Source organism: Olea europaea, chromosome 6, assembly GCF_002742605.1.
Source record: "Olea europaea var. sylvestris chromosome 6, O_europaea_v1, whole genome shotgun sequence".
Lineage (NCBI taxonomy): Eukaryota > Viridiplantae > Streptophyta > Magnoliopsida > Lamiales > Oleaceae > Olea > Olea europaea.
Window position 1 is genome coordinate 10,569,726 of NC_036242.1, and position 11,180 is coordinate 10,580,905.

The 11,180-nt window shown below is 33.0% G+C and overlaps 1 long non-coding RNA gene across 1 annotated transcript; it reads left to right on the top strand.

Annotated features, from left to right (window-relative positions):
• Positions 1–382: 382 nt before the first annotated feature.
• Positions 383–1,758, top strand: LOC111396491. The gene is made up of 2 exons (XR_002703014.1): positions 383–834; positions 1,525–1,758. It is a non-coding gene; the product is annotated as an uncharacterized LOC111396491 (long non-coding RNA).
• The last annotated feature ends 9,422 nt before the right edge of the window (positions 1,759–11,180 follow it).

Below are 11,180 nucleotides of genomic sequence, written 5' to 3' on the forward strand. Positions count from 1 at the left end.
TAGTAAATTTCAACCATCGAAAAATCCAGTTAAGGTTTGCATAATCTTAGCAATTTCTTCCGAATTAACCCATCTAAAAGCACCTATAAAAATCTAATAATAAACTTGCAAAAGTCAAGTTGATAGGGCAGTGCTGTGCACATAACACGGTGCATAGCACCGTGTACAGCCCTTTCACAGTTCGGGGGGCCCACGTGTAATAAAAAATTTACTGGCCCCCCCACTTGTGAGGGGGCTGTAGCCTGAGCTGTACAGCTCGAGCTGTACAAACAGCATTTCTGAACTTGATATTAATTTAACAGAAGGACACAAACCTTGGAAGCTCGAACTGTACAAACAACATTTCCGAACTTGATATTAGTTTAACAGAAGGACACAAACCTCGGAATCATCGCCTTCAATCGTTTCCCACATCTTCTTCACCTCAGGATCAGCCTCGTAATCCTCGGTGTCCTTCCACTCTTCCTCTACTTAAATTTCTTTTCCCCTTCCACTTCTTTTCCTCACTTATCCTCTTTCTTCCTCTTCCTCTTACCACCACAGTCTGAGTAATCATCCCTCACAATTCCCTCAACATCATCTTCCTCACCAACTAAACCCTATCGAACCCACCCTCATCATCCTCAATACCGAAATCTGAGAAACCAGAGTCCTTCCCTGGGGTTGAAGAGGATATTTTGATCAATCGCTTTCGGGATTTTATGATTGCTCACGCTCATTTTTATTGTACTAGCCATCATCATTTCCATCCTCCAGGAGATCGTGCCGACGCTTGTCATTATCAAATTGGACATCCTCGTCAAAATCCAACTATAGCTCACCATCTTCATTACGGTAACTGAAAATCATCATTCAAAAAAAAAAAAAAAAAAAAAACCCTAATTTGTACATTGATTTATGCATAAATCTATATATGCACATGTAGATAATCGAGTTCACGAGCCTCACACTATAATGCTAATAATGGTATAAAGCCGCACCGGATATGGCACATAATGTTTTGCACCAACGCACACCACTTAACACCAGTACTCTGCAAAATGGCCTGTAATTTGTTCAACTTTCTAATGGTGTCTTTGTGCTTTTTGATTTTGCGGAAAAAAAATGATATGATGTTGATATTAGTGGTTTCTTTGCTGTATCGTGGTTGTTGATTCTAGCGGTAATTAGTGGTTTTGTTGGGGTTCGAGGAGCAGTGAAATATGATGACTGGGTAGTCAATGAAACAGACAATCCAAGCTTTACAAGGGAATGGATTTGAAGCTGTCTAGAAGATTGTAAGCAAAACTTGAACGAGAAGAAGTTTACAGAAGTTTGTATCATTTTGAAATGACACGTATTCTATGAAGTGTCATTTTCTTGCACACGAGACAACTCAGACAAGTAGTAACGAATAAGACTTGGTGCTACCATAGAAAAGTTTATCATATGTAGAACATGCAATTAGTATATCATGACTTTATTTTTTCATTAATCTTCAAATCATTGAATACATCTTCAGCTAGTATAAATTGTTGGATACAGCTAAACGACAATGGAAAAATGCATCAAACTGATCGAGAGAGACACAAGACTTGAGGCAGGAAAAAGAGAGCACTTTTCAGGTTAAGCGAGTGAACTAAGAACAGTGGACAAGCTTTACTGCCTCAGAAATAGGGAGTGCAAATTTATACACACTGAACTGTGACTACACAACAAATAAGCATGGAATGTACAATTTTGTCAGACAAACATAAATTATCATTATTATTTTGAACACATAGATTATGGCAATTTCTTTCTTCTTAATTGTGCGATAGCATCGTTGCAAAAATTCAAGCATTCCTTCTCCTGAATATTTTACCATTGAAGAAATAAACTTCTTCCAAAAATGATCGGACTTCTATAAAAGTAATATTTAAGGCATTTAGTATGTTTTCTTTTTCTACATTCTAATGTTATTTTAATATTATGATTGTATTTATATGGAAAGCTAGATCCTTAAATTGAAGATCTTCTTTTGGAGATTGTCGATTACTTATATTGATTTGGCAAGGCTCGTGAATAATGGATTTATAACTATATAACTAATCGTCTTTTTTTTAAGACGATTCTTAATTTATTTCAATAAACATGTGAGTTGTTGTGATAGAAAGCGCGATTCACAATGTCTGGGTCATGTATTATATGTATTTACATATCTATATGTGCATATTTAGGAGGAAATGGACTGATATTTCAATAAAGTGAGAACTATAGAATTTGGAACTTTTGGAGCTCATTCTTGGTTGAGTGAGTTTAGGGTAAAACAAAATGAAAATGTAGGTAACGGAAATTAATCTAAGAGTGATGTTATAGGTTCATAAATTTATGCGGGCTTCGTATAATTATCTAATATGATAAGTGGACTTTAAATCATTACACAATATATAAGAGAATTTCAAATTGTATACGCTGATTTTGTGGAATACAAATCATTATCTTGCACAAGTGGCATTTGTGATAAAAACAAAGAAGAGAAGTCAAGTTAAAATGATAAATTGTGGTGGGATTTGTGCACAATAGGGTCACAACTAGTGCACGAGCTGCGCACGACCATGCACAATTGTACATAATCATACACGGTTATGATATACAAGTTGGTGTGTACCAACAAACATCAGTACTCTAAAAATGGCCCATAATTTATTCAATCATTGGTGTCTTTATAGATGTTTGATATTGCACAAATGTTGATAAGCATGTTTTTGCACGATTGTTTAACACCTTAGTAAGCTTAAATATTGATTAAATGAGTGAATTTCTATTCACAATTATGTAATTATTGCTTTTGTAGGTAAAAATCATCCAAGGAAAGAGAACAAGACAAAATGGAGCCAAAAACATACAAAAATGTGAAGTTGGGGACTAAAGTTCAAAAGTGCCAGAATTTGAGGATCTTGGGATGCAATTGAGGGCAAAATTGATAAAAGTCAAAATCTGATGACCAAATTGTACAAGATCAAAGTTGAGAGACCTGATGTGCAATTATCTAAGTAACCTAGATCCCAAATGAATGAAAAAAAAAAAAAAAATGGGCGGTGAATAGAGCCTCGGCACCTAGGTGCCAAGTTTAAATAAAAAATAGGATTAGGTTTTAACTTTCCAAAACCCAGGAACTTGGCTGCAAATTTGGGATAGTTTCTAGGTTTTTAATAAACCAGCGGCTAGGGATGGGGGAACCGTATGGGCTTCTTCTTTTTTTACCCTTTCTTTTTTTTTCTTTCTTATTTCTTTTTCTTTTCTTTTCCTTGGTAATTTTTTGGAACAAAATCTAGAGCACAATGAGAGGCAATCAAAGGATTTGGCAATGTTTTAGAGAAATCACAATCAAGGAATTTTCATCTTCAAAAATCCAACAAAAAAGGGGTTTCGTTATAATCTTGTATTTTCTACATTATTTTGTCAAACTTGCAATGTATTTTATGAAATATTCTCCTTTTTACCATTTATATAACATGGGCTAAATATTTGTTTGGGATTTATGTTATTAACTTAATCTGGCTTTTAATTAATTTTAATATTTGCTATCTAATGTTAAATTGCTTATTTTTATGTATTTCTACTATTGTATTCATCGCATTTTCATTTATGTGGCCAATGAATGATTATGATTTGTGATTTGCATATTGTTCAAGAGAAGAATGTACATTTAAGATCAAATTGTACAAATCCTAGATTTGTGTAGAGGATAGAGATATATCCCTAACCCTAAGTGACCTATTAAGTTATTCTCACAAATATTTAATCCGATTGCTTGGTTTGAATCGACATAGAGATATAGTAGGTTAAATCAGTCAATTAGAGTTAATTTCACTCAAGAAAGATAATTAACTAAAATTGAAAAATTGAAAAATCGAGTCTAATATCATAAACGATTAATTTGTTAATTGACTTTTAGGAAATTAATTAAGCGACGATTAACCAAAGCCATGACTACCATCCACGTTTGCTTTTGAAATTCCCAAGATTTTTATATTTTCTTATTTTTTAAATTTTTAGTCTTTTCCAAAATCATAATTTTATTGTATGTTTATTTTTATTATTAGAATTAAATTAATTAAAGTTGTGTAATCGAAATTATACATTTTTCTAGGGATCGAAAACCCCAATTCAAAATGTCCACTTTTATTACTTGAACGCGATCAATGCACTTGCGGTTTTTACTTTCTTAGCGAACAAGTTTTTTTATTTTATTTTTTGATATGGAGATTGACATAGTTAGAGATTTATATGGAAAGTCGGATCCTAAAATTAAGGATCTTCTTTTGTAATTATGGATGACTTGATTAGGTAAGGCTTACAGATCCTAGTAATAAGAATTGACCATTGTCATCATCTTTTTTTAAAACCATCTTTATTTTTTTAGGGACTAGGGTATTCAAGTTTCGCTCAACTAATCTTGAATAGTGGCTACCTTCCTCCTTGGTTTGTCACATGATAAATCCGGATGCAATCATAGCTTATACACAAACTATCATTATTTAATTATTACTAGTAATACCACGTTAGTTTTTGGTTATAGAAGGCACAATTGACGGAGTTTGGGTCATTTTATTGAGTTTGCATGTATGTATTTGTTTAGGAAAAAAAGGATTGGAATTTTGAGATAGCGAGAGTTATTGAATTTGAAAATTTTGGACCTCTTTCCTAGTCGAGGGGGTGGGAAAGGTAAAACAAAATGACAATACATGCAATAGAATATGATGTAAGAGTACCAGTAGAACATCATCATCGAAAATAATTTGTTCTTAATTAAGGCAAGAAGCTTGTTGCACTGCAAGTAGGCCCACTCGTGCTTTTGCTACCAAAGGATTGGAAGTTATCGATTCAAGAATGTAAAGTGTCCCTGCTTTTTCAAGGTAAGAAGGAGTAGAGAAAATGCTTTGAGCCAATGTTCGAGTACCAAGGGCTTTAGCGCTAAAGTAACCCAAGTCAAACTCCCAGAAAAAGCTTGAATAACCTTTAAACAAAAGGGTACTTGTACCCGAAATATAGGTCGAGAATATCTAGAGGCGTGAGACAACTCTCTCTAAGAAACTCGTAAATCTTTGCACTAAACCCATTGATATATAGATATGGGTGCTCTTCAATAGAAATGGATACACTTCCCACTAATTCTGTCGTAAGCCTTGAATGAACTACATTCAATTCCTTTGTGAAACCACAGAGGCAGCGGATGACACCTCTTAAAATAGCTTTATTTTCTTAAAATTGGATTGCTATGATAGTTTGAATTCAGCTTTGGAGAGAGCTATGTGACATACGACCACCGCTTGTACAGGCCCCATCAATGTCTTTGATTTCGTTCTTGTGACCGTACTCCCCAAGCGAAGTGTTTTACATGTTAGCTGGGCGAACACTCATCGTTTACGGCATGGACTACCAAGGTATCTAATCCCGTTTGCTCCACATACTTTCGTACCCCAGCGTCAATAGGGACCCAGAGAGCTGCCATGGGCCTCGCAGTGGTAGAATCTAGTGAACCAGTGTACTACTTCCCAACCTTCTGTGGACCTTTCTTATCTTATGATTTTTCCCACTTTTCACCAAAGGTTCGGATGTTTATATGTGGACAATGTTTACTACATAATATGATTTATGTAATTCAAATCATTATATTATAAATACACGGATTTCAAATTAATATACAATATGATTTATGGAATTCAAATCGTTATCTTGTATAAACAGAAATGGCCTTTGTTATTAAAGAAAACAGGAATTAAAGTCACGTTAAAATGAAAAGTTTGGTGGGTTTGTGCACAACCGAGCACATAGCTAGTGCACGAGCTTTTCACTACAGCGCTAATAATTGTACAAAGTCGCACATGTATATTGCACAAAATATTATGTACCAACACAGACTAGGATCTGACCAGTACTCTATAACATGCCCGAAGTTTATTCATTTTTCTATAGGAGTCATTATCCTTGTTTGATTTTGCATAAAAACAAAATCTCGATAATCAATATAGTAAAGCAATGAATGGTTGTCTAGAAGATTGTGAAGCAAAACTTGACTGTGAAGAATTTTAATAGAAGTTTGTATCATTTTGAAATAACACGAGACTTCTCTCAAATTGCCTATTCCATGAAGTGTTGTTTGCTTGCACATGAGACACATAGTTAGGAATAAGACTTGTGGTACCATAGAAAATTTTATCATAAGTTGTGTTAGGAAAAATATAAAAAGCAAATTAGAAATACTACTAGAATCGTACAAATAAAATAATGAAAAGAAACATTACAATAAACAAAGTAACAATAAAATTAGAGAAAATGGTTGTTGAGGTAGTAGTGGTAATGAAAGAAATCGAGACTTGTGTTATACACAGTTTTCTTAAAACAGATTCCACCCCCCACTGTGATGCAAGAAGACTGATAGCGTTTCTCTCCCGATACATGGTTGAAAGTAGTTGAATATCACATCGTCATTACTTCAGAACTAAAAATTCTCACAATTCTATCACCAAATTAGAATAAAGAACTAAACTATCTAAATTACTAAGCACTAAACTCTTGAAACAAATGGAAGAGAGAAACTTAGAGTGAAGAAAGAACTCTCAAATTTTTTTGGTGTGTAGAATAAGAAGAACACCTTATATAGTTCTAGTATGAGAGAGGTTTCAAATTCTCAGTTAATTTTATATTTAACGCAAATAATGTTACAATAGCCATGAATGAATTTGTAACCACAAACTGATTATAGAATTGAACCAATTTAAATACAAATCAACTATAGAATTGACTAAACTTGAAACCTATGAATTGTTGTTTAAATTTCATTCAACTTGAATATATAGTTTTATTACATTAACTTTAATATATTAGTTTAATACATTATTTTCTAACAATCTCCTACGTGAATGAATTTATAACAATGACAGACAGACATAGTGAGAAAACTCAATGGTCAAGACTTGCGTAGGATTGGTAAGTGTTACCCTTTGAATCTTCCCTTGTATAATTATGTTTACTTTACTAATTGATAAGTAGACATGATATCATTGAACTATTTTTCTATTTGTGTAACGATGACATATTCTAGACAAGCTTTTTCCTAACACAACTCAGTTCTTATAATTATGTTCATTTTAGCCATAAACATTTTCCTAGTTTTGTAAGAGTTTCTAAGAACTCAGTCCCCATACAATTCCCTTAAAAGCAGCCTCACTTCTCTCTCACATAGGCGATTTCTCATTAAAGTAACCTGCATTACTTCGTTCGATTCAACGAATAAAAATCATTAAAAGTCTATTGTTTATCCTTTATCCTTATAGGTACCATTGTTACATCATATGAATGGATAGGAAATTATATTCCCCACAGTGACTCAATTAAATCTTTACAATTAGGTTATCCCTTTAAATCTAGATCTAGATCTATTCAGTCAACTAGATTGGGTATTAACTCATTTGTTCAAGGCTTAAGTCACATTTCTTTCGATAATTTTTTAACTAACTCTCTATTTAATCCCTTGGTTAGTAAAACCGCAATATTATCCTTTGACCTTACGTAGTCAATAGAGATAACTCTAGTTGAAACTAGTTGCCTTATGGTATTATATCTACGATGTCTATGTCTAGATTTACTATTATACATGTTCTTCAGTGTCCTTCCAATCGCTACCTAACTATCATAATGTATGCAAATTGTTGGGACTGGTTTAGACCATCTAAAAATATCCTATCAGAAGTTACGTAACCACTCAGCCTCTTTACCACATTTAAACTTAGATTCCATGGTAGATTTGGCTATAAGTGTCTATTTAGAGGATTTTTATGATATAGCTGCACCTCCCAACGTGAACACAAATCTACTAGTGGACGTTGAGTCTTTTATATTAGATATCCAATTAACATCACTATATCATTCAATGAATGTAAAATATCTAGTATAGTGTCATCTATAGATATGAGTATATCTTAAGGGCTTGTTTGAGCCACATTATTTTCTAAATAATACATTTTTCAACAGTGATTTGATATCATTTCAACCATACATTCTTCAATAAAATAATATTACACGTAAATCTAAAACTTTTCTTTATTTTTTAACCATACATTTCTCATTGATTTGACATGAATAATACATTTTTTTCTAGAATGTGGCTCAAACATAGGCTAAGCATCTTAATACTCTTACAATTCATTTCCAATGCCAAGTCCTAGATTACTCATGTATCTACTCAATTTACTAACTGTATAGCCTATTTCTGATCGTGTGAAACTTATCAAGTATATCATATTTTCAATAATTCTAGAGTATTCTACTTAAGAGACACCCTTTGTTTAGATAGGTGTTGAATTGTATCTTTCGGCGCTCTAACTATGTCAATGTCATCCTTGCTAAACATTTCTAGAGTTTTGTCCACGTAATGTGACCGGCTTAGAATGACTCCATCTAATGTTCTTGTAATTTTTAACTCCAAGTATCACATCAACTAAACATGTATCTTTCATGTCAAATCTTGAATTCAACATATTTTTAGTAGATTTAATCATCTTATTATTGCTATATAGGTGCTTGTTTCAAGCCATGTAAAGACTTCACTAATTTATAGACTTTCTTTTCTTACCCGGGCGACGAAAAGACCCTCAGTTGTTCCATGTAAATATCTTCCTCTAAATCTTCTTTTAAAAATGTAATTTTAACTTTCATTTAATGTACTTCAAGATTTCGAGAGCTACAATAACAAGAATTGTACTAATGGATGTTATTCTTGTCATTGGGGAATATGTAGCAAAGTAATCAAGACCTTCTCATTTTCTGTAATAGTTTATTACTAATCTGACCTTATACTTCTTGATAATTCCTTTTGCTTTCATTTTTCCTTTGGAAATCCATTTGTAGCCTAGTAGTTTACTTCCTGGAGGAAGATCGACTAGATTTTAATTTTGCAAAATGGAATCTATTTCACGTTTAATGACCTCTTTCCATTGAGGTCCTACTTCTTGAAAGCTTTGAGGTTCACTTTCTAACATATAAATCAAAAAATCATGACCAAAAGATTTTTTTTTTTTGTATTTTCTCTTTTCATTTGTCTTGGTTCAATTTCAACCTCCTTTTTTAGTTTTTTATCCTGACTATTTTCAATCATAGTTTTATGTGTCCTTTTAAAAGAGCCCGATTCTTCTTTGCATCTGTATGAAAATATATGTTCAAATAATCAAGCATTTCTCGATTTCTTTATTGAATGTTTGTGTATGTCTAGGATTTTAGACTCATGCATAAGAAATCGATAAGCACTACGATTATGTACATAGCTAATGAAAATGTAATTTACAGTTTTTGGGCCTATCTTTACCTTCTTAGGTGATGGAATAGCCACTTTAGCAAGATCCCCTACATTCGTAAGTATTTATTGGAAGAATTCCTTCATTTCCATAATGCATAAGAGGTCTCTTCCATTTTCTTTCGGGGCACCTTGTTTAAGAGGTAATTTATCGATAACACATATTTCCTTCACATATTCTGAGGTAATCTAAAACTTACTAACATTGTATTCGTCATTTCTTTTAAGATATGATTTTTCTATTCAGCAATACCATTTTGCTGTGAAGAATAAGGTGTTGTAGTTGCATGTATGATTCCACGTTGTACACGGAATTCAACAAATGGTACTTCATATTTTCTATCTCGATCACTTCTCAACGCCTTAGTTTTCTTATTAAATTGATTTTCAACTTCATTTTTATAGAGAATAAAATTCTCTATATCTTTGTCTTTACTTCTGTGCAAATGCATATAACAGTATTCTGTGTTATCGTCAACAAAATAATGAAGTACTTATTACCACCTTTTGTTTGAATAAATTTTAAATCACATATGTCACTGTAAATTAAATCAAGTGGTTCTGTATTTCGTTCAAATGATTTTAATGATGATTTTATCAATATTGCCTCAACACAAGTTTCGCACTTATATTTCAAATCAATACGAAACGCAGGTTGCAATTTAAGTTAACTAATCTATGTAAAATATCATACTTAACATGTCCTAGTCTACCATATTGCAAACAGGAAGACTCGAGCAAGTAAACAAAAGAATTAACTTAATTAATTTTCGACTTCAGAACCATTATATTCAATTGAAACATACCATCAGAAGCATAACCATTTTCAAGAAACATTCCACTATTAGACAAAATGACTTTTCCTGGCTCAAACACAATACTGAAACCATGCTTATTCAAAAATGACCCAAACACTAGGTTTTGTGAATTTTCGGCTCTTTCACAAAAATCATCTTTAGAACCATCTTTCTTTCACTTTTGATTTCGGAAGTTGCTAAATTTTTCATAAACAACTTCTCTCCATTTTCAATTAATCCACCACTATTTTGGGATTGAACCCACCATATTCACCTTAGAAATGACAACTGCAATATTCATCTTCGACATTTCACGTGTCATGATTCAACCACATCGGCTTCTTTCTTATTGTTCTTTTTCGAAAATCTGCAATTAGAGGACTTTATGGCCTACTTTTTCACAGTTGAAGTATTTTCCTTGAAACTTCTTCTTAAAAATACCACATTTTGGTCCCAGCTTAGTCACTTTGCCATCGAATAGCCAAAACTTGTTTTTATAAGTCTTAGAACTTTGACCATATTCAACAACATTGGTCTTAGCCACACCAGGATTGAACCCCTTTTTCTGAACTTCGATTTTCTTCTTCGATTCGAAACCTAACTATCAGCTCTTCAATGTTCATTTCCTTTCGCATGTACATTAATTAATTGTTGAAATCTTTTCAGGCCAGAAGTAGTTTTTCAATGACGGTAGCCACTTGGAAAGTTTCACTCAAATTCATCCCCTCAGCAGGAATTTCATGTGAAATCACTTTGAGTTCATGCACTTGGTTGATTACTATTTTGAAGTCTATCATCTTATAATCTAAGAATTTGCCAACGATAAATTCTTCACCCCTACATCCACAGATTTATATTTTCGATCCAAAGACCCCCACAATTCCTTGATGATTTTCATCGTACTATACATATTGTATAGCGATCTGCCAAGCCATTCATGACTTAATTGTGGTGCAAGAAATCAGAATGTTTCCAAACATCAAGTGCACTAATAGCTTGGATATTTCCCTGACCCTCATCGAGTTTTAGAGCTGTCTCGCTCAAGAACCTCATGAGAATATTTAAGG